Below are 25162 nucleotides of genomic sequence, written 5' to 3'. Positions count from 1 at the left end.
TCCAACAGTCTCCGAGCAACAATATTGTCATTTCACTCCAGTGTGAATTAAAGGAATAGTTCAGCCAAAAATTAACATTTTCTGAAAATTGACTCCATCCAAGTGTAGATGACAAATATTTTGCATCACGTCACTTGCTCAGCAATAGATTCTGAGTTTGAACAGTTCTTAAAAACATCACAATTATCAACAAGACTCCTTCAATTAAAGTCTTGTGAAGTGAAAAGTTTGTAATCAACTAATCCATGAAGACATTTTTTAACTTCCAAAAAAGTTAAAATACCTTAATGATGGATTTGTTTCTCACAAACACACAGCTTTACACTTTAGAGAACATGAATTGATGGAGTCACATTGGACTCTCATTCTAACGGCACCCATTCACTGCAGAGGATCCATTGGTGAGCAAGTGATGTAATGCTAAATTTCTTCAAATTTGTTCTGATGAAGAAACAAACTTATCGTCTTGAATGGCCTGAGGGTGAGCAAATTTACAGCAAATTTACATTTTCTGAGCAAAACTAGTGTTCCAGTTCTGAATGAATTAACATCTGTGAATGAAATAGTTAAGAAGTGTATATTTTAGACTTTTAAATGTGTATCTCTGCTAAAGTTTAGTCAACTTTTATGAGTAGCAACAAATTCCAACTTACAGTAGATTTGAGATACTAAAACATTAGTATCTGATGTTGTCTAGTTACATCTCTGAAGCATGTTACCATAGCAATATTTACATTTTCACACACCAAAGATTTAAATAGGTGAACATGACTAATTCAAATATCAAATGCAAAATACCTAACAGTGAATAAACAAGATATTCTCAAGAGTCCAAGGACAGAGAAAAACTAAGTATAAGCTTATAAGCACGTAAGGTTGGGGAAATAAATTATAAAGGTCACTGATCTTAGATACACTGCAGAAATGTATTGCCTCCAAAAACAGCCCTTTTGGGAATCCAGGGCACTCTGCTGGCTGACATAAACAAGTTCAATAAAATAAAAGAGGACACTGCTGTGCTAAAAGCTGCATGTGGTCTGTTGGACTTGAGAAAATAAGTGACTTTGACAACCTTCCCGCTTTCAACTTTAAAGTCCTGTTTCATACACGGCACCCTTTCAGGTCCAAATAGATATATATATATAACTATTCCCAACTTGTACAATTTTCTCTTTAAACTACATCCTCACTAGTTTCTCTACAGAAAGCTAAAACGTTCCACTCCTGAAGGATTATGTAGTCCTACATTATCCCTCTTGATCACAACAAGTGGAAGCATTCCCTTAGGGGAGGGCCTACACCTGCTTCAAACTGAACTGTTTGATGAGCTTTGCTGTAATGAAGAGTCGGAGGAATTCGAAAATTTGCATGCAGTTCCCAGAATGCAACTACTCCACAAATGAATTAAGCGTGACTTACAGAGCCAGGCAGACTACTTATACTTAACGTATATTAATGCACTCAACAACAAGTCGCTTTATGGATTTATCCAACTTGTTTTAAAGCAATTTGCATTTCAACTTCAGGCAAGCATGTTAATTGAATCGTTTATAGAAGTATGCCAATTTATTTGCATTTTCATTTATTTGAGTTCTGGCACTATGATTATGAGATTTCACCTAGTAGAACCAGACAAATTTGAGAGTGCAAAAGCACAGGAGATTGATGTCTGATCCATTGTGTTGATCTCAGTGAGTTTTGATCTCCTGGTTCTGGTATCTGTGGAGATGATTATAAGACAAGTTCAATCTGACAGAAACAAATAGGACCCAATCAGTCCCAGCTCACAAGAACCAATTTTAAATTGCCAACGAATTGCTTTTGGTGATCCCTTAGCTGGGTTCTAAATGCATCTGTTATTAGATAATCCCCTTGCACAGCAAATACTCATCCGGGATTTTTAGTGGTCAGAGCGGGAGTCGTTTATGACCTATAACAGGACTAAAGGCACATTGTATGAAAGTCTTTTTATCAGGGTGCCTGTTTGAGACTTCTGTGTCATTGTGCATGTGCATTAGGGTATGAAAATGTGATTCAATGAAGAACTTTGGTTGAGCCGTGAAAGAAAATCGACTTTAAAAGGCAAACCTATTAGCCTCACCGAGCGTACTATACTTGTGCATATTTTAATGGTAGGCTGGAATAAGAAATGCATAAACGCAATATGTTGATGACTTTATAAATTCAGTGGAATATGCGGAGTCTGTGAGAATACTACAAATGAATAGACAAGTAAATACTATACGTTCTTCTTGAATTTCTGTGACTTACACTCACCACAGAAAGAAATACAAAAGGTCTAAATTGATAACTGATTGTGTTTCCAAATGTAACATCATTTGATGATGACACCACAGGCGCTTTGGCACAAAAAGAACATTGTTTATTTCACTGATATTCAGGCTACAGGCTGAATGACATTTCAAAAAGACATTTGTTCATTTGTTGTTACACTCAACAGGATACAAGAAGCACATTGTCTTACATTCAGCTTTTCATGGGCTGCTGCAGGCATTTAAAATCAAGTAAAGGATGATGTTTCGTGAAAAGATAACTCTAGATTTAATGTGGTATGAACAGAATAAATTATAAAAGAATGAACCAAAAGGCTTTGAAAGACTGTTTAAATTACTGATATTACTGATGTTGTTTCAAAGGTGCCACCAATCACGTACATCTATTCCTGACAGACCATACTGACTCAACCGTGATGGCTGTGATTTATTTTGACATGCAAAACTAAACAGACAATTAACAGAGCATGTTTAACAGAGATATAAATCTAAGTTTCATCAAACTTAGAGTCTACACTGTAAAAAATGTACTGTAGAATTTACAGGATGTTACTGGCAAAAAAGTTGCCAATAAAATCTTGTAAAAATGATGTTAATTGCTGTAAAATGGATTACAGTATAATACTGCAAATCAAATCACAGTTAATTGCTGTATGTGAAATACAGTAATTTGTAGCATTTTTTACAGTAACATTGAATTAAACTTGTAGTTTATATTACAGCAATATTTTGTAATCTCACGAAAGTACAGTATTTACCTGGCAACAAAAGTTGCCAATAAAATCCTGTAAATACCCCTAAATCCAAGATGATGTTGTAATAATTTAACAATGAAAATGCTGCAAAGAATAATTTTAACAGTAAACTGTAAACTACTGATTTAAATGCATTATCATGAGAACTATCTTAATACATTTACAAATGAATAAAAACCAAGTCAAAGATGTTGCAAATAAATATTTATTAAAACTGGCAGAAAGACATTGCAAGGCTTTTACTGGTAAAAATAAAAATGTCAGTCTTTCAACAGTTAAAATCTTATCATAAAAATAACAGCATCACAAAATAACTACAAATAACTGTTATATCACAAAAAATAAGCCATATTCTGAGTAGAACATTTACTTTCTATAAAAAAATTAAGGTCAATCAACAGAATTTGTATAATTTTGGTTAAAGGATTCAAATAAAATGCTGGAATCAACATTATACCACAAATTCTGTTGTTTGAGCTTATGTTATATTAAATTTAGAATATTCCTGCAAAAGACAATTTAATAAATACATATTGAAAGTCCATCAACTTTCTGAGATGAGCACACACATGAGGGTTGTCCCTCTTCTCTGAGACCTTTCCACTTGTTTTGCCTCTGTATATCCGTCTTGTATTCAGCGAGTGTTGTGATTCCAACAAAACATCTGCACATAAAACAAGCAGAAGCTTTAGAATAAAGTTCAGTATTGAATGAAACAATACAATCAGCATTTATCAGTACTTAAACTAAATAAGTAACCTTTTTCACAAATGAAATTACTCAAGTAAAACATGTTACCTTTGAAATAATTCAAGTGTGCAAAAGACGCCTGCTCCCGGGACGCCAGACTGAAGTTGTAATAAGACTGAAAATCCAGCCGCAAAGTTGAGGTATGAATTCACAACCATCTGACCCTCGAATAGGCCTAGTCAAAAGCCACTGGGTGCACCTGAAATGAATAAATAGAAGCAATAATGTAACTTACAATACAGTATTTCAATACAAGTCAATCAAATGATTTACAACAGCATTAATAAGAATTAATACATTACCTAATATAATCAGCTTCAGAGAGTCTTGAAGCATCAAACATTTCTCCACATCAGCTGCTATTCTTTGCACCTACAAGAAATAATGAAAATTATCTAATTTAAAAAAATTTACATAAATGAGACCAAAATGAACACCCAAAAATGCATATATTTTAAAATAAACTTTTACATTTGATTAATAAATTAAATTATAACAATACATTGTAGAACTGTACCACCAATCAAATTAAATAATTTATAATGCAAAATTACAACTGTGTTATGACATTAATGTTTTACATTAATTTTTGAAATTACAAATAAGAAACGTTGTAAAAGTGCAATGATACTTTTTAAACGTGAAACTAAACCGCCATTAGGTGGCAGCAAATAATTTAACGAGTGAGTCAATTGAGTCATTCATTGAACCGATTCGTTCAGAATGCTGAATCATTCAGTAAAAACACCGCCGAGTTTTGCTTTTGATCTTTGTTTGGAACGATTTTCGTTGGTGAAATAAAACAACAGTCAATATTATGTCTAAAAAGTAAGTAACTTAATGTTAAATAATTGTTTATTGAACTACGTAACATTTGCAATCGTGATAATCAGCAACAGATCACTTGTTATGCTACTTAATATCATGTGTTATAAATAAACTCAACAGTTTGAATATTTACCTCATGTTTCTTCCGTGAGTTTATGTGTGCTGTTAAGGTTATTTGTTTTGATGTTGAATGTAACATATTAGCAAAATCAGAATCAGTCTTGCGTTTCGATGCTTCCCTAGTTATTTTTTTTTAGTTATTAAGTGGCTAACTTGTCCAATCGGGCATGTAAAGATGTATTTCACAAAAAAATTGCCCCGGACAAGCTTTAATGTCGAGTACAACTACAGTGGCAATAGACACAATTTCTCATTTAACGTTACATGTTGTTTCTAATTATAGTAAGATGTCACGTCAAGTATGGGACAGTTGAAAACATATAAACAAATGAAATTTCACATATTTTGCTGTTCGTCAGTTATTTCTACAGACGTTACTATGACAATCGTTCACACTGACCATTACGTTAAAAGTTGGGTAAACACTACTTTAAATGCTCTCAATAAGAAAATTAAACTGCCAAAATGAGAAAAATGCAGCATTTAGCCTAACTATGCTATGATAGCAATTTCCAGCTTGCTGCTGCACACCGAGGCTGCTTGTCTAAATGTGTGATAGCAGGCTATTGTGACATGATATCGCTTATACATTAACTTAAATAAATATTAAAGGATATATTTCTTAAGTAAAATTAAGTGAATTTACCAGGAATTATGAATAAAGCCTCTAATCTTCAATCGTTTTAGCACTGCTCCAGTCGCTGGATTTCAGATTTTAACGATGTGCGCACAATCCCATAATGCCACACTACAGTAAAGTAGTGTAAAAAGCAGGAGCTACAGTGATAACACCCGTTTCTTGTAAATTAATTACAGTTGACATGGAAATATACAGTTAACAACTGTAAAACCTTATTTGACCCATAATGCATTGCGAATAACAGCTACATCTTGTAAAATGTTTAAACAGTAAAATTCTGTAAAATTTTGCTGTAGAAACTACAGCAATTTTTTACAGTGTAATATTAGCATTAATGTTAACAAATGTAACATTATGAATGTTTTATTCTGTTCTGTGTGACTGATCCATGTTCACAAACACACACAAACGTCCCTAGAGGAGAATACATTTATCAGTACTATCATTTATTTTTCAAACTTTTGAATTGTGGACAGTGATTTCTCATGTTGGACATGACTGCTGCGTGACGCTCAAATCAAATCACTCTTTCAAATCACTGTTTCAAAGCATAAATTGAAATTGCCATGTCAGATGATTTCAGCAAACACTGTTTCAAACCTTGGTTTTGAAATTCAGATGGCTGTCCATCAAAGGACATTCATCTGTTGAACCAATATGGTTTTAAATGTTCGAAAAACAGACATTAAAGGAACATAATATACAGAATTTTAATATTTAATGGTATTTGATGATTTCCTGACTGCTGAAAAGACATTCTGGAATACATTTATAAATTGGTTTGTAAAAGTTTGTATGTTTTGTCAGAGATTTTGTTGCTTCATACTGTTTTGACCAGCAGGTGTTGGCAGAATGTGATGTTTCCATCAAATTTTGTGAAGCAAGTGTTGCAGATTAAAGGATTCCAAAAGATCTGTTCCTCCAATCGCTAAATATAACATTTCTTAACCAGTTCACTATTAGTTATAGCACACACGTAAAATAATAAATAATGCATGCCATTGACAGAAAGCAAAATAATATTACTGAATATTTTCACAAACATCTCATTGGGTAAAACAACTAAACCAAGGCACAGCTGGCAATGTTTAGAATGATGGTAACCCCCCAAATGCCAAAAATAATAGAACACTACAAGGTTTTCAACTTGCTCAAATCACAAAGAACACCTAATTTTAACAATTCCTTTCCTCATCCAGTTCTGTGCAAAGCATGCTGGGAACTATAAATCTCCTGCTCAGGTTCAGTTCATAGAAACTAAAATGATCCAGTCCCAACTTCTGTTTAACAAATTTAACTGAATCGCACACAATAAATGTTCAAGAACTTTGCTGCATTGTTGCATTCAATTAGTTACCTGAAGGGCTGCCAAGAGTTTGATCCCAAGGTAGAAAACGCAACAATTTATCCACAAATTTGAGTAATTTTTCAACAGTAAAATGCAGGTGTTCCTACCACGCAACAGCGCATGAATGAAAAATGAGTTAGCAATTTTAAAGTGTTATTTGCACTGTTTTTAAATTTTTTTTATTAAGATTGGGAACTTGTTTTGCAATGTCTGGTTTTCAGTTTTTTCTCAGAATGATTCATTTAATGCAAACAATAAGCCATTGATTGTTAACATTATCATGAATGATACTGAACATGCATTTTAAACAAGATATGAAGACTTCAGATGAAAAAGCCACTAAATGCCACCCCTATCAAAAATGAGACAATAACATTGAACCTCAAAATGCCACTTCCTTTTTCCAGTAAGAGCCTCTAAGTCCACAGAACCAATCAGAAGATTTTTCTCAACATGGCAACACGAGAGCTTTCAGTCAAGACATGGGAAACAAAGTAACTGCCAATACTTATTTGAAAAAGTAATGCGTTACTTTACTTAAAAAAAAAGTAATCTGATTACGTAACTTGTATTACTTGTAATGTGTTACCCCAAATAAAATAAAATAAAATAAAATAAAATAAAATAAAATAAAATAAAATAAAATAAAATAAAATAAAATAAAATAAAATAACATTTATTAAAAAAAACATTAGAGGGATAAGTAACCCCGTAATTAAAATTTTGTTTAATTAATTAATTCATTCATTTATTTTTGTTGTTGTTGTTTTTGTTATTTATTTTAGTGATTTTGCAGCTGTTTACTATGTCTTGTCCAAAGAGTTTTTGCCAAAACTAGTCCTAAGTCCTAAACATAGGAGCCTGATAATAATAATAATAATAATTATTATTATTATTATTATTATTATAAAGTCAATTTATAATAAAGTCAATTTGAAAGACATAAAAATGTCAGATGGACTTAGAGTTTTTTGCATCTGAAATATTCAAGTATTTTAAAAGGTTTTAATTTAACGTTCTAAAAGCATACCTTATTCTTAATAGTTTGATCATAATTAAATCATTTGACAGCTCTACTTAGAATACTGTTTGTGTTGCAATGTATAAAGCTCTCATTAAATTTACAAGTCATGCTGTAAAGTGGTGCCAGTGGTCTGCTGAATGGTGTTAAAATGTTCCCATGTGGTGAGTCATCAGCAGCTCTCACTCTCGACCTGCGCGTATGTGTATATTTAGGGAATGTCAACATTAAATCTACAGGCTTGCCAGGTGGCATGAGAGTGTTCATTCTCCTGACGTTGATGTTTCTCGTTATCCTTCATACCTAAAGTCTTAAACCATTAGAGAAAATGCTCTTTTTCAAATTTTTTCTCCATTGCAAATTATGTTAACAGCATAACAAATTGAGTGATAAGTTGAAGTGAAAAAAGAACATGTTTCTTTTGCTTTAATGACAGCAGCACTCAAGCTGCATGAACTCTTTGTACAGTATAAACCCAATGATCATTTTATCCATCATAATTTGAGAATCTGCAGAGCATCTTGAGCTTCAGTGGAAGCGAGAGCATCTCACATCTGTACAAAGAAGTTAACAAGCTCCATGTCACAAATATGCTTATTTGGTTAGTGACCTAGAAATAGTGCAGCATCAAAAACTCTTATTCGTAACATTTGTTTGTTTTCAGTCTTTCAAAATTCGCAAACCTCACTGTTTACATTATGATCTTACCAGTTGGCTCACTTTGATTAATTAAACAACACAAATATCTCTGCATGACATTGATTACATTAGAAAAATACACGAGGAAAGTGTTCATGTAGAGAACAAAAAGGCTTGAGGCTTCACAGGCTTTTTAGATTGTTCAAAGCATACCTTCATTTTGTAAATGGAAGTGTGACAATTAGTATGTCTTCATGTATACATCCATAATTATAACTTGAGACTGTTTCATAAAATGTCAAATTTTAATGGCTTTGTTTTTGTTCTTGCTGTCACAGCCCACATTTCCTGTTGATGTTCTGCAGTCTGTGCTGAATATGGAAATGGAGCTTTTTCTTCTTTTTTGGAAGAGACAGAATATGATTCAGTTTTCCTTGAATGCAATGCGCAAACATTCATCATCTGGGTTCTGATTTAACATTCTCTTTGTATGTCTCTATGTGTGTGTGACATATTTAGTCTCTCTTGAGAGCATTGCAATAGTTGCTGAGTCCAAATGGAAGAGATGGCATGATAGACCTTGGTGGGTTCAGCAATATGACATCTCAATATGTAGGAGAATACTAAGGACTTTACACAATAAATTAAAGCAGTGAAACTCAGTAGTATATGCAGAGTCTGGCACTAAATTATGCCAACGAGAATACTTATTGTAGGTGTAGCCCATATTTTTCTCTCTTTAATAGTCAACAAGAACAAATTATTAAAAGAGCCTGTCAAAAGTGTTGAAATTTGTTATGTTATATTTGTAGAAGCGACATAGTCAGACAAATCTCATTTCAGTGGGAAAAGAGGCTGATATAAATCTAATAAAAGACAGAAGACAAGCATTCATTACAGCAAGGGCCAAAGATATAAAAATAATGAGAGGGATTTAAAGCTTGTGAAAACCAAATAGAATTTTTGCTAGACTCTCTGCCATATTGACTAAAAGCATAGCCCTCTTAGTTCTGCTGGTAACTGCACCATGTAGTATTAAGAAATTCATCTTTCTCTTTTGATGGACATTCAACATTTTGGAATGTTTTGAATTTGATTTTTTTTTTTTTTTTTTTGATGCAATGGATCCAAAAATATTATAATGATGAACAATGAACTCAAAATATAAAATATTAAGGCAGTATTCATGTGTTCATGTATAAAGATCCATTTATAGTGTGTCAGAAAAATACTGTGATAAAGTGTGATATTACAAATTTCCAATATTGAAGTCATTACATTTATTTGAATGTCCTTATTGAATTTTATATACTCATTGCACTAACGCCATTTTCTACACTAAGACTGTACGGTTAGATGTATACACCTGCAGATGAACATTGTGGGGGGGAGAAAGAAAAAGCTAAAAGGTTCAGCTTTGTGACTTACAGTATTTACCCCTAAATGGTATATGTTAGTATCATATTAGCACTTAAAAATACATATTAGTGCTTTAAAAGTACATATTAGTACCTAAAGTAGGCCTATAGTAGTACATTTTGAAAGAGTTTTGCCCCAGTGACAGTGTATACCACTTTAGCTTCCATTATATTTTCTTTAAAGGTGCTGTATGTAGGATTTTGACTCTACTAAAGCATAAAAATACCATAATATGTTTGCAGATATTTAAGAAACATGCTAAGTTAACATACTTGTTTATCTGAAAAACAACGCTACAGTCAGTTATTCTCTGTTGAAAATGTGCATTCCAGCCCGGAATGTTTGTGTTTGTTATGGTTTGTGAAACCCGCCCACTGCCAGTTTACCCAATTGTATTTCGGCACTGCGGGTTGCCAGTTGGTGGAAAACACAGTGTATTTAATTGTATTCATCCTCATGTGCGTTCGTTCCTGTTGGTGTCGTTAATCTGGCAACCTGCTTGTGTGTCAAGTCTGAGGAGGAGGGGCCGGGTGAAAAAAACCGTCTCCAATATTTTGAATATGGACTGCAATACCTAGTTCAACCGCTGGGTGTCAATCCTACATACAGCACCTTTAAGCCAAACAAATACTCCCATCCCTGAATTTACGCTATTGGTTGCAGAAAAAAAGTTGCCATTTGGGACTCAAACAAACAAACAATGCTGGGAGTGTTTGGCAGTGTCAAAAAATAAATAAATACAATAATAATAATAATTAATTAATTAATTAAAAAATTTAAAATTGGAGCCTACACGGGCAACCTCACCAGTTCATATTACCAAAGACTATAGAATACCCAAGACGTGTCACTCGTATAGTTTTGAATGGGGAAAAATGCACTTGGATGCCCGAGAGGCGTTTCAAAGATGGCCGCCGAGTGACATGACTTGTCTTAAAGAGACTTTGATATTACTCTCTGATGAGACCATGGGCCCTACTTTAACGATCTAAGCGCATGGTCTAAAGCGCACGGCGTAAGTGCACTCAGGGCGTGTCCAAATCCACATTTGCTAGTTTAACGACAGGAAAACGGTCAGTGCGCCTGGTCTAAACGGGTTGTCCCTATTCACTTAATGAGTAATAGGTGTTTTTTGGGCATAATGTGCAATAAACCAATCAGATCCTGCGTCCCAATGTTCATACTATCCATCCTAAATAGTATGTGAGATAACAATAAGTGTGTCCCAAAGCATAGTATGTTGAAAAGAGTATGCCAAAAGTCCCCGGATGGTCTACTATTTTTGAATTGTGGATCCGTGCACACTCTAAAGCCGCCTTTCCACTATCTCCGACCAACGACAAGCGACAGACCGGAAGTCATTCATTTCTAATGGAGAGTAGGGCGGCTAGACCGTATGCATATACGTATGCCTATACCGTATTTTCAGTTCCTCAAAATAGTAATGCACCAACGATGCGCCTGAACACACCTCGTTTTCAGACCAGCACGCCCATGGGCGCACAAATGGGCGCAGATGCATTTGCTATTTAACCAACGCGGCGCAGGACGGGAAAATGTGAACTGCGTCGGGCTTAAACTAGCAAAAGCACTTGCGCCGCGCCTTGCGCCGAATTGCCCCGGTTGTATGATAGGGCCCCATGTCTTGAAATGTGCTGTTAGTGGATTTCAGAAAAAAAAAAAAAAACGAAGATGCTTTTAAGAGGGTACAAAAGAGTGCCTTGAAAATAATCAAGAGGAACTCAGTGCAGCTGCCTGATTTGCAGGCTCAGAGAGAGAAAACCATTGTGATGCCGATAACAACATGTTCCAGACAGATCATCCACTTCACAGGCTCCCACTAACCAAAAGTGAAAGAAACAATGTGACTTTAACTAAGACAAGGACAAAATGTTTCAACACCTCCATCATTCAAATAGGCTTTTTAATGTAATCATTATCTTAATCATTGTGGCGGTTAGATTTTATATATAAACACTGTATCTTTGTTTTAGCGTTTTTTTTTTTTTTTTGTGGTTTCTGTGTTGATTCAGTCACACAGCAGAAAAAAACATCTTCAGTGGTTAATTCAGTCTTCGAATATTTTAGTTGTCTCTGCAAATTAAGCTGAAACTGAAGAAATTACTTTAGCACTGGCAAAATTACAGACATCAAATTTAATCTGAATGAAAATGAATGCACCTTAACAAAACAGTGAAGCTGTAGGTATACGGCAACAAAGAAATGCCCAGCTAAATCATCCAGTATGATGATTGATTGGCAAGTGGAATACTTCAGACTTGGTGCCCAAAAGAAAAAAAAGGACTTTGAAGTGCTTACCTGGGTGATCAACGCCTGTGTGCTATAAGAAACTGCTTGACTTTCATCACTGGAGGATAGATACTTCCTGAGTGCATGATCTGGGTCCAGAGTTAGGTTTCACAAAGTCATCTAAAGGGAACTTTAAATATATACTGACTCTAAAGGACTGAAAGGGGGTTATTCAGTGCAAGAGGGTTGGCTGATTTTCATTGGCTTCAAACATAGTGATGCATACACAATTGTCTTTAATGTCAAGTGCTTGTGACACTCAAGACAAATGATGCTCTCAGCTGAGCTGAAGAATATGAGGTTTCCACTGCAGCAGTATAGCAGCCAGTGGCCTGTGACTCAAAAAGACCCCTAATTATCATTACTTTAACCTCTACTCTGATTTAAAATAGTCCAGAATTATTTGGCGGCTATCCTTTGTGTACGGTCAGAGCCATTGGTAACCTGCAAGCATTAATTATAGGTCTATTAAAGGAAAAAAATAATCAGAAATGTAGTCATTATCCTTCTCCTCTCATATTTAGCATGTGAGGAGCGTAACAACCCTTCTGTTTTTATGTTCGAAGAACAAAAATGCCATCTGTTTATAGGAACTTTAGATACCTGCAGAGTTTTCATGCGCCAAAGCAGTTTGCATCCGAAACGCAGGATAGGATAATCAGGATGCAGCATGCATTTTCTTTGAATGAAGATCACCTGGAGGAGTGAAATCTTCTTTATGGCAAGTCTGCATATGTATCACTTCACTTTCATCTGCTTTTGCTTAAATAGACTTATTGCTGGAGTCAATTTAAAAACTAAATATGAATGACGCAATAAGATTTATTTTAATTTTGTGTCTTTGTCCCTGATGCAATTTAGGAGTAGGATTGTGTGTGACACATTCAAAAAGTGCACAAATGCCTTTTTAGACAGCCAATTAATTTTTGATTTCAGTAGGGCAAACTTTTGGCTTAGGCCCAAGCATTACTTTGTCCATAATTAACTCAGCCCTAAGCATGAACAAGGTTGTTTTGAATGTGAAATTTAAGCAGGCTTGCTTTTCCAGGCTTCCTTTGATTGGTGTGGAAAAGCAGTTTTCACAAAACATTGTTAAACTGTTCTTTTTTTTCTCTCTCTCTCTTATGAAGTTTAGATGCTTAACACTTCACACTGAAGAGCTGTTGGATTCGTGGTTTGAAGTTATAGATTTTTTTTCAAGGACAAGTCCATTTTAGTCGCTATTAACACCTTTATCACCTTTGATTAAAGTTTTTGAAAAGGCTTGTAAGCAGTAAGTCAAATGTAAGCCACTTGACCTTTAAGACTGTTAACATTGCTTTTAAATGGATAATCTCTGTATTTAAGAGGTATTCTTCTTCATGCACTGATCCTTCTTGGTACAAGAGACCAAAGGGATTAAAGGTATAAAGACCCTGATGGTATCAGGCATTTATCACTGCCAAAGGCCTTGGTGTCTGCTTTTCTGAACACATTCAAAGGCTTACATCAAAACCCTGCACTCAGAATATAATTAAAGTAAGCATTTTCATGTTTAAATGCACATTTTGAAATTCTTGAAATTAATGTGCATTTTTTACTTAAATATTAGAATTTATGCAACATATCATACAGTATCATATATGCCATATGTGACTGAAGAATCACCCGAAGGGCAGAAGCCCTGATGTTTTATTGTATACCTCATTTATCTTCAGCTTTTGATACTGTGATTCTGTATGTAATGAAACATCTGTGTTAATGTTGCAAGTCTAGTGAGGCACTTCATGTTGTTCTTTGACAGAAATCTGACACAAAATAAAAAGGAAAAAGACACATGCAGTCTTACTTTTGCTTAATAAAATGAACAGCTGGTGATTTTCAAACAATGCATAGAATCCAGCAAGGTTTATCATTACAGCACCTCTCTGTGGCAAAACTCTTGTATAACAAGGTTGTGGAGTTGTTTTTCTCAGACCTGGATGAACCTTTCTGACTCATTTCAGAATAAACCACCCTCCCCATCCCCCTTTTCAAATGTTAATAGCTGCACCCTGCAATCTATATATCTACTCAAGTGTATCTTATATAAAGCAGTTCAATGTGGCTAAGAAGAAGAAGAGGAAGAATTGTTGCTTCCATTTTATCGATTGTGTTATCACAATGAGGGAGGAAGCTTTTAGGCTGACAGGCCAACTCGCAGCAGAAGTGTTGGGGTGTTAGAAACTCTTAAGACAGGAGGAAGATGGATATGACATTTCTGAGGTGAGCTAAAAACGACATGCCATTAAAAAATAAAAAAAACACTTACTACCTTTTAAGCACACAGCACTGGTTTTCACTGCTGTTGAAAACCTTTCCTTTTCTCCTGATTTATCAAGTACATGCAAGCTGTGGTACACTGCTAGACATTTCAAAGGGTTTTTACAGTAACCCAGTAAATTACAGTAGCAAACTGTATTTGATTTACAGTTGCAAACTGTACTGTTTTACACTAAATTACTGGGGGGGGGGGGATCAAATTCATCAGTATACTACTGTAATTCATTCATTTGAATATAGATTTTATTATTGTTTTATATTCAGGTGCATCTCAGTAAATTAGAATGCCGTGAAAAAGTTCATTTTTTTCTTGTAAGTTATTTCAAAAAGTGAAACTTTAATATATTTTAGATTCATTGCATGTAAAGTAAAACATTTCAAAAGTTTTTTGGTTTTAATTTTGATGATTAGAGCTTACAGCTCATGAAAGTCAAAAATCAGTATCTCAACATATTAGAATATTTACATTTGAGTTACAATAAATTACCATCCATACAGTATAAATTCCAGGTATCTCTTGTTCTTTGAAACCACAATAATGGAGAAGACTGCTGACTTGGCAATGATCCAGAAGACGAACATTGACGCCCTCCACAAAGAGGGTAAGTCACAGAGGGTCATTACTGAAAGGTGGCTGTTTACAGAGTGCTGTATCAAAGCATATTAAATGCAAAGTTGACTGGAAGGAAGAATTTGGGTAGGAAAAGGTGCACAAGCAACAGGGATGACCGCAAGCTTGAGAATACTGTCAAGCAAAGCTGACAGTACAAACACTTCACAAGGAGTGGACTGAAGCTGGAATCAGTGTATCAAGATTCACCACGCTCAGACGTCTTCAGGAAAAGGGCTACCAAGCCACTTCTGAACCAGAAACAATGTCAGAAGCGTCTTACCTGGGCTGTGGAGAAAAAGAACTGGACTGTTGCTCAGTGGTCCAAAGTCCTCTTTTCAGATGAAAGTAAATTTTGCATTTCTTTTGGAAATCAAGGTCCCAGAGTCTGGAGGAAGAGTGGAGAGGCACAGAATCCATGTTGCTTGAAGTCCAGTGTGAAGTTTCCACAGTCAGTGATGATATGGGCTGCTGGTGTTGGTCCACTGTGTTTTCTGAAGTCCACAGTCAACCCAGCCATCTACCTGGAAATTTTAGAGCACTTCATGCTTCCTTCTGCTGACAGGCTTTATGGAGATGCTGATTTCAATTTCCAGCAGGACTTGGCACCTGCCCACACTGCCAAAGGTACCAAAAGCTGGTTCAATGACCATGGTGTTACTGTGCTTGACTGGCCAGCAAACTCACCAGACCTAAACCCCATAGAGAATCTATGGGGTATTGTCAAGAGGAAGATGAGAGACACCAGACCCAACAATGCAGATGACCTGAAGGCCACTGTCAAAGAAACCCGGGGCCTCATTTATAAAATGTTGCGCAGAAGCCGTCCTAAATTTGATCTTACGATTGTTTCTCAGAAATGCATTCATAGAATGAACGTACGAACAGAAAACGAGCGAACACGCCTCTTTCAGATGTGAAATCTATGAATTGCAAATTATCTTGAACTTGCGCGCAATTGAATAGTTTCAGTTCTCTGCCTTGTAAACGACTCCTAATTAATATCATTAACATATAAAATATCACCAATCATCATAATTTAGAACAGCGACCTGCAAGAACAGCTTACATTTGAAAAAAGATCTGCATTACTCCGACAATAAAAAGTGCGTACGTCTGCTCAGACCCTGATGTGACGCTAAGCACTTTTCCACGTCAAAGACCGTTTTTATGATTTAAGCGTACGCACACTATAAGATCAAATTTGTGCGTACGCACGCTTTATAAATGAGGTACCTGGGCTTCCATACCATCTCAGCAGTGCCACAACCTGATCACCTCCATGTCACGCCGAATTGAGGCAGTAATTAAAGCAAAAGGAGCCCCTACCAAGTATTGAGTACATATACAGTAAATGAACATACTTTCCAGAAGGCCAACAATTCACTAAAAATTTTTTTTATTGGTCTTGTGAAGTATTCTTATTTGTTGAGATAGTGAATTGGTGGGTTTTTGTTAAATGTGAGCCTAAATCATCACAATTAAAAGAACCAAAGACTTAAACTACTTCAGTATTTATTACACAAGTTTCACAATTTGAGTTGAATTACTGAAATAAATGAACTTTTCCACAGCATTCTAATTTATTGAGATGCACCTAATTAATTTTATTTTTACTCTACATAGGTACTACTGGTATTCAATTAAAACAGACACAATAATTACAAAATATAAAATTCTTTATTTAAAACATTGCATGTATAACACTTAAAAATACAGTCTTCCAATGCTGGAACAGTGCAACTTCACCATTTCTCCTGTCTTAGGATGTTTTGCAGTGCATTATGTTGTGTCCTCTTGATTCATCCTCACAAAGAATCTTTAGGCAACAGAAACATAATGGGGAAAAAGACAAACAGCCAAAGAATACATAGCATCTGCAAAACCCAGGTATTGCCCCAAATCATGGCCACCACCTTTGCTCACCCTCCACTTTGTTAGAGACAGAAATGTCTTCTCTGAAAAATAAGAAGTAGAAATGACACACTTTTAAAAGGCAACCCCCATATAGAATACACAAACCTCTCAAAACCATAGTTCTTCTCTTACCATGAATTATCAGTCTCAGGGTGGCTGGCCTGCTCATGTCTTTCTTGATGCTTCATTGCAGTTGCCTTTAAAACACAAATACAAACAAATGCAGTAAATCTTAAATTCCATTAAAAACTATAACCAACTAATTCTAAAACTAGAAAAGGCAGCTAGCCATAAAACATGTTTAACTTAACACCTGAACAAAATTTCACATTAGTTAACCTAATGTTAATGTAAGATAAGCGTTGCTCGTTAAAAATAATTTTAATTCGGTAAATTTAATTGCGCTGCCCCACTGCTTCCGTGTCTTCCTCGGACGTGAGTTGTTCTATAAAAAAACAATATAGAACCCATCATACTATCTACAGTGGATGCGGACAGTAAAGTGATGCCCCGGTATATTTCTGACATACAGATGTACTCCAAGCGCTCGCGCTGTTTCTGACACGAAGTACAAACGGATTTTCCAATCATTACAAGATCTGTAACATGTCCAGTGTAGTCAGTCCCAAGCTGTTGTGGCGTTATAGATGTGGTGTAGGGCAAAATGTGTCAATCCAAATGTAAGAAATTAGGAAAATAAAACAATCTCAATAGAATGGCGCCAAAGAAGCCATTACAGCAAATACAGTAGTATACAGCAATTTTAAAAAATACAGTAAGTCTCTGTATGTGGGGTCTGACGTCACAGAAAATTCCCATGATGCAAAGGGTATTACAGTTATTTACCGCTTAAGGGAATTTGCAGTATTATACTGGGTGATATACAGTAAATAACTGAAGGTAGCGCTGCTCATAACCCATAATGGAGTGAATGCTGAGAGTGGTCATTCCAGACCTCCTGTGGTAGGAGAGTGTCTGGCTACATTTTTGGACTCATTAGTTGCACACCACTGCAGAGCTGTGAACTCTCACTCGAGAGGATCAAGATGAGAAAAGGGTACGATGGATTTTCCTGCAAAGGGAAAAAGAATAGAGACTGTGGTTCTGTGTGACACATGTATTGAATTCTGTGTTGTGGAGCTAGTGAGATATGGCATTTCTTTCTTTTATATTAGCTGATGAATAAAAGACCTGTTCTAACCCAGCTAACAGGGAATGTTCTGAGAACTTTTTGGACTAAAGTTATGAGCAAACGTTATTCCAGTAACACTAATAGAATGTTCATTCAAAGCTGTCTAGTCTTTAGTAACATTCTCAAAATGTTTCTACATTTATACATTGTATATGGAACGTTTTTATTTTTTTCTCAAATATTTTAGTTGGACGTTCATCTAAACTCCCATAAAAAATATTAAAATGGAATGTTCCCCTTAATGTTCTAAACATTCACATAACCAAAAAATACCTTTAAAACAAAAATGTATAAAACTGCACATTCTGAACATTCTCTCAACATTCAGAAATATCATTGCTAAAACCTAATTTGAACATTTTTTGTTAGCTGGGAAAGATGACATGGCATTTGATTTAGGATGTTTGGACAAGTTTAAATTTCCTTATGCTGTAGTATATTAGCAAGACATTTGTCTTTTGGCATTTTTAGACATTTTAGAATTCTACCATCCACAGTGAGTGACCTCAATATGTATCCTGAACTGAGTAATGAGGCCATTGCCGAGTGGTGTGTCTCTGCATTTGCATTGAGTGATGTAGACGTGTTTGTGACTGATGAAGCCCCGTACGTCCACCCAGTGGATTCTGGGAGATCACTTTTCATCTCCAGAGTTGAGATATTGCATTGACCTCTGCAGTCTGCAACCCAAGATTACCTTGACATCTGCTGTGTGGGTCTCAGAAAGCTAATTAATCCCTGCTGACCTAAGTTTTCGAGGGACTGTTCCAAAAGTGTCCAACCTCTGACTTCTCCAATTCCCTCTGACTCCACATATCACTCCTCTGAAGTCTGAAATGTATCAGAATGACGTAAATGTAACGAACCTCATCTATAAAGTCATCTAGTTACGAATGCAGTGTACAAATTACCATTTGCTGCTGTTGTGTGAATTGTATTACAAGTAGGAGAAATGGTTCACTATCAAGGATAATTACAGGCAAAATGGCTTTCGTGAACCATTAATGGTTCACAAACGTGCATCTAGTATACAACACATTCTACTAGGACAGTATTTCCTGTATTACTATTTAGCTGTGCCACTACAGCACATAGTCCTATTCATCAACTAACAACTCTTATGAGCCAGATCTTTGATTAAGAAACATCAATGAATCAGACTCACTTTAGTTATTTTCATTTTCGACTCAAAATGAACCACAAACTGTTCATGTTAGTTGTTCATATGAAAATGAGTATTTAAAGATTCACATTATAAATTTTGTTGTAATCAGTAGTCATTTATAAAAATCAATCAATCAATCAGTGAGATTTTCCTTTTTCTGCCAACATATTTCTTCTTCAAAAATATGGACAATCCTTAATGGAACTGTTAAAGAAGCAAGACCATTAGTTAAATTTCGTATCATTCCCATCCTTAATTGCAATCCCTGAATATTCAAATATCTTATTATTGATGCTGTTCAAATTAAATTATTAATAGCAAAGCAGCAACATTGAAATAAAGAAAATATAAAATATGCACACTGTTCTCACAATGTCACCCTAAAAAGTCCCTGAGGGCTTAATGTTGCTCATGATTTTTCTTGCTTGACATTTTTAATTGTTATTATAGGGCAAACAGAGAATCTCACCAATATTTTTCAGGGGACCTTGTAGAATGTGGCAACTCCCAAGGTCATAGATTTATTGCAGGTTTTTGAAAACTGCGAGTATTAAAGGTATTTGCTAATTTATTGCACCTGTTTGTCCAAGTGAAGTCTGCTCTGGGCAAAATTAGTTTTTATCATGATTCCGGTTGTAAGCTGTTCAGAAGGGACCAAAATCCCCTTCTCGCCTGTCATTTTACACAGTCTAGTGTGTTCAGCTGTTCTGTCTAGGGAAATCATCTGAAAGTTGTCTACATACAAAATGCACCTTTTGAAGCGAGAGGGTGTGATCTTCAGGCAAACATTTGTCTGGCAATCTTATGCTTTGGGAATTGGTTTCATCAAACCAAGAGGAAAAGGTGGAGATTTGGGTCAGAGACAAAATAATGCCCAAAACAGCATCTTTGTGGAGTAAAGGTGTCATTTATTGAAGATTTTCTTGCTGTGTGTCCATTTAACAGAATAGTTTGTCTCGAAGGAAAACAATTATATTAATTGTTGCACGATGAAGCCCTTTAAAACATGTCACATTCAGATTAAAGTGACTAATTTTAGATACAGTATTGCTAGTTACTTTATCTATTTTTGTTTCACCAACAAAAATAGTTCCAAACAAAGGCACAGCAGAATGGACACATTTTAGAGACTGTGATAACACATCTATGGAAGGATTAAACATAAATTAAAACTTAGCGAATGCATTATCTAAAATGTACTTACAATTAACAATTCATTGGATACAGTATTTATTCATTTAACATTAGTTATTAAAATATAACTGTTCAGGTCCATTAAATAACATTAACAGATACAACTTTTGATTTTAATAATGTATTACTAAATGCTGAAGTTAACATTAATTGAAATATATGAAGAAATGCTTTAGAATTATTTATCATTGTTAGTTTATGTTAACTAATGTTAACAAATGGAACAAATCTCTCCAGACTGCCGCAGTGCATCTTTCTATCTTTTCCCCCTTTTTTGGAAAGTCGAGGAAATGCAATAGTGCAATATTTTGCTTACCGGTTGAGTGAATTATTTAATGACTCACTCGTGAAGACAGGCAGTCACTGCATTTCCAAATGAATCAATGTTATGAACGAATCAGGTTCAGTAAATGATCAATGAGTCACTTATATTGCAGTCACTTGTCACCACCTATACTGGCCTAACTATGTAACACACCGAACAAGGTGAGTGAACAGTAAAAAGTCTCAATGATGATGTACTGTATATCGGCACTATTTTATTTTAATGACATACATATGAAATTAAATATAATGACATATGAATGAAATCAGATTCCAAAAACAAATGTGAACATAGGCTAAGGCTTCATGCCTGCAGAAAAACAAACAAACAAACAAACAAACAAAAACCTCAGGACTCCTGTCCCTGAAAGAACTGCATATATTTCACCATCATTTACACTATGCTCCTCTGACATCAACATCTAAATCTGTGAGGTGAAAAGGAATGGCTAGCGTACTCTTTCAGCACCTGCTCTACCATTCCACGACCCTGTAATGATCCTCAATACTCTGAGGAAACACATGTAAGCAAGGTCAACCCCTCAACCTCCAGTCTCCACTGTGACCTTTCACCCATATCCAACTCTTTTCATCATTACATTTCCCAAGAGCTCAGTCCTTCCTGCTCTCCCCTTCCCTACCTATCCCATGATCCCTCCATCTCCCTGCCCTCCACCTCACCCCATCCATTCCCTGCAGCGGTGCTTTCTCCCCCCAAAGCAAACCTCCTTTCTACTACTTTCATTCTATCACCTGAACCCCTAGCACTCTCTGATTAATGGAGCTTTGATCTAGCCCTTCTCAAATGACAGAAGAGAAATTTTCCTTCTGTCATCTATGCCTGTACCTTTCCATTATCTCGCCAGTCGACCTGCCGTGTTTACCAGCCCTGACTGCTTCCTTTCACCCACACTGGCCGCAGGCTGCAGGTTTTTTACTGCGACACGAATATGTGAGAGGTTAATCTTTCGTAAAGGAAAATATTTATTTCAGCATTTTCTTAATCCCTATCTGATTTTGCAGATGAGCAGATTCATTTGCATTACATTACAAAAACGCTATTAGCCTTGAACCCATTCATGCGTGCGCAAAATGATAATACATGATCCATGGTGACTTAGAAGGTGTGTTCCTTGCAGACTGCTGATTTGCTAAATAACATTAGGTCATTGTATTGAACAATATTGTATATACTTTAACCCTTGTGCTGTGCTGAAAATCCACCTAATTTGGTGTTCATGGTTAAAAATTGCCAGCCTTCTAAAAAGTGATTGCAAATCTCTCACCATTATCACCTAATTCAATCTTTTTGTAAACTTGTTTTCTTTTGATTAGCACAGGTTTTGTATTTCTTTTTGGAACAGATGGTTTGTAGACCTCACTGATCTGAGTTTATATGCCTCAGTTTCTGAGTGAAAAAAAAAAAAAAAATCCTTATTTTTGGCAAAAACACAAAAGGCCTACAATTAATCAGTTACTAAAAGAAATACAAAACCTGAGCTAATTGAAAGTAAACAATTAAAATAATAATAATAATAAATAAATAAAAAAATTAATCCAATATTTAGTAAAAATTTGGGAATATCTTGGTAATAATATTTGGTAATGTTATTATTAGGTTGGTCATTTTTGCCTAGGAACACTACAAGTGTTTCACAAGTAAATTTCAGAAAACATTTTTTATTTTTTTTGGGTGAACTTATGTTCTGTGTAGGCAAAGTCAGTATGTTTTAGTCCAAAGTGATAACATTAACTAGCATTTCAAGAAAAAGAAAATCCTCACTGGAACATAAGGGTTAAAAAAAACACACAAAAAAACCCCAAACAAAAACAAAAGTTATTAGTCTTCCTTTTGCATGCCAGGGTGATCAGTGTGTATGATATTTTGTTTTTATTATTATTTGTAATATTATGCACCTGACTCAAGAAATGAGATCAGTGTCAACATGCTATTACAATTACATGCATGAGCAGCACTCAGTATGTAATGCTTCATGCAATATGCTAATGTCAACATCTACCAGATACAATCACTGTGCCTTTTTATTCTTGAGATATTACATTTCGAGGCAAAATGGTTCAAATTTTCAATGCTTGCTCCAAATAATTATATATATATATATATATATATATACTGTATATATACTTTTTTTTTTTTTTTTTTTTTTTTTTTAGCTTCCACAACAGCCATGCTCCTTGAGACATGCCATGGGAATTAAAATGAGATTATCACTGCATGAAACACCTCCAACTGTGTTATCTTGATGAGGAGGGTGTCACAATACAAAGCAAGGGTAATGTTCCTGGCCTTGCTCGTTCACTGCACGCTCTAATACACAAATAGAGCACCTAACACCCTTTAAAGACCTGCGGGCACCCTAGTGTGTAATGACGCTTTGGGCTTTACAGAAAATTACTGTTGTGATGCATCCCCACAATGAAGATTAATTACATTTGATTAGCTGTATCAGATATGGGCTCTCAATAGGTCTAAATGCACTGGGCCTTTATCGAAGATCTTTCAGTTCGATATATATTGAGCACACAACCGAACTGGAATTTCAAACCCGCACACCAAATAAAGTGCATTGATGTTATTCCTCCGTAATTGTGAGCAGTGGCACTTTGCAGATGCCCTGCCTGCATATCTTATATCATCAAGAGGTCAAGCCTCGCAAGACAACCGTGTTAAATTACTGCTCAATCATTTTGATAAATTGTTAAATAATGGCAGGCTCGGCTAATGGAACATAATGATTCAAGAGCCTTTTCACAGTCTCAAAATGAAAAGCTTTCATTTATCATTTACATACCTATCTCATTAAAATTCAGCAGAAGCATGTCCATTACAGAGGTTAACCAACATCTTGCAGGTTAAAGACACATTGCTATTTCCGTATTCTCCATTTTAGTTGCAGTGGCTGGATATTTAGAAATTGAATCCTAAGTGATTAATGTTGTAATTTCAGCTTTTAAAGTCAACATGAACAAGGTTTCTGCATATTTTTAAAGACATTTAAAGTCCTTTTTAAAACCAAGTAAACAAAATTAAAGTAATAAATTGAATGGAGCACGATACGTCAGTATATGGTCTCTAGATGTAAATGTCTTGAAGTAAAACTTCAAAGTTTAAAAAATACAACTTCCAAAAGATTATTTTTTAATTCAACTAACAAAAAAAAAAAAAGAAAGAACCCTTATGGCTTGAAGATCTCTCCTGCCAACCTCTACAATATGTATTGAAATAACTTTTGCTGTACCTTGTGAATATTTTTGTCTTGTTTTCCAGTGCAAATGTCTAAAGATTCTTAAATCAATGTACATTTGCTTGAGAAGTAACATTAAATAAAATAAGAAGTCTTGTTTTCTGAGAAGTTGATCATAATGAAGTAAGTTTATGATTATACAACAACAAATATCTGCCAATAGGCTCAGATAAATCAACTTAATTAAAACAGGGGAAAAGACTTGCATACCCCACATACAGATGTTTGTTCTTGTTTCTTTAATTTCTTAGAAAACAAGACATTTCAAATAAATGTATCTTGATTTAAGGATGCTTAGATATTTGTATGGGAAATAAAGACAATTTTTTTTTTTTTACATGTAACATTTAATGCCATGACTTTATGAGTGTAAGGCTTTCTGCTCCAATTTAAGACCTTCATATGCATTAATTTATGGAAGGGTGAATAAAGACATTTTAAGACCTTTTTAAGATCCATAGAAACCCTGATGAAATCAATACACAGTCCTGGAATTATTGCGTATAACTCATCATTCCAAAAACAAATGACCAAAACAAAGATGCACTTAAGTTCTTGTTGAATATTCATGTTGTTTCTGGTTGAAAATGTTTCAGTCACATTACACTAATAAACTGGTTTGCTTGCAAACGTCAAAGTTTCCTAGTTAGTCCCTGCTGTTATGCCATTACTGCACCATCTGGCCGCAAATAACTTCTTTCTCCATGGACATTTAAAGAATAGTTGTGTGTTTTGGTTAAATAAAAGTGTTTGCATGTAACATTTTATAAAATTTTACTTCATAAAAGATTTTTCACAAGTGCCCAATTCTTCTTTGAAGAGCTCATTGGGAATTAATGGGAATGTAATATAACATGTATTGTATAGACCTCCTTGTTTTTAAATGTTATTTCGTGTTGACTGTAATGCCTACAATATTATTTATGCCATAGTATAACAGTTGCCTCCCTTGTCATATGCAGCTGAATCATTTTACTTTAGTAACAAATCCCAGCTCTATGAAGACTGTCAAACAGCTCTGTATTCAGCTGAAAAGGAAAAAGAAAAAGAAGAAGGAGGAAAAAAGGAA

General features: G+C 35.1%; 1 long non-coding RNA gene across 1 annotated transcript; it reads right to left on the bottom strand.

Moving 5' to 3' along the window:
- Positions 1 to 3372: 3372 nt before the first annotated feature.
- On the bottom strand, positions 3373 to 5466 carry LOC131541852 (uncharacterized). The gene is made up of 4 exons (XR_009271602.1): positions 5394 to 5466; positions 4102 to 4171; positions 3848 to 3998; positions 3373 to 3713 (listed from the first exon to the last, which is right to left on the bottom strand). It is a non-coding gene; the product is annotated as an uncharacterized LOC131541852 (long non-coding RNA).
- Between the last annotated feature and the right edge of the window lie 19696 nt (positions 5467 to 25162).

The sequence above is a fragment of the Onychostoma macrolepis genome, chromosome 06, assembly GCF_012432095.1.
Source record: "Onychostoma macrolepis isolate SWU-2019 chromosome 06, ASM1243209v1, whole genome shotgun sequence".
Taxonomy (NCBI): Eukaryota; Metazoa; Chordata; class Actinopteri; order Cypriniformes; family Cyprinidae; genus Onychostoma; species Onychostoma macrolepis.
This window is presented reverse-complemented; position numbering and strand designations above follow the sequence as displayed.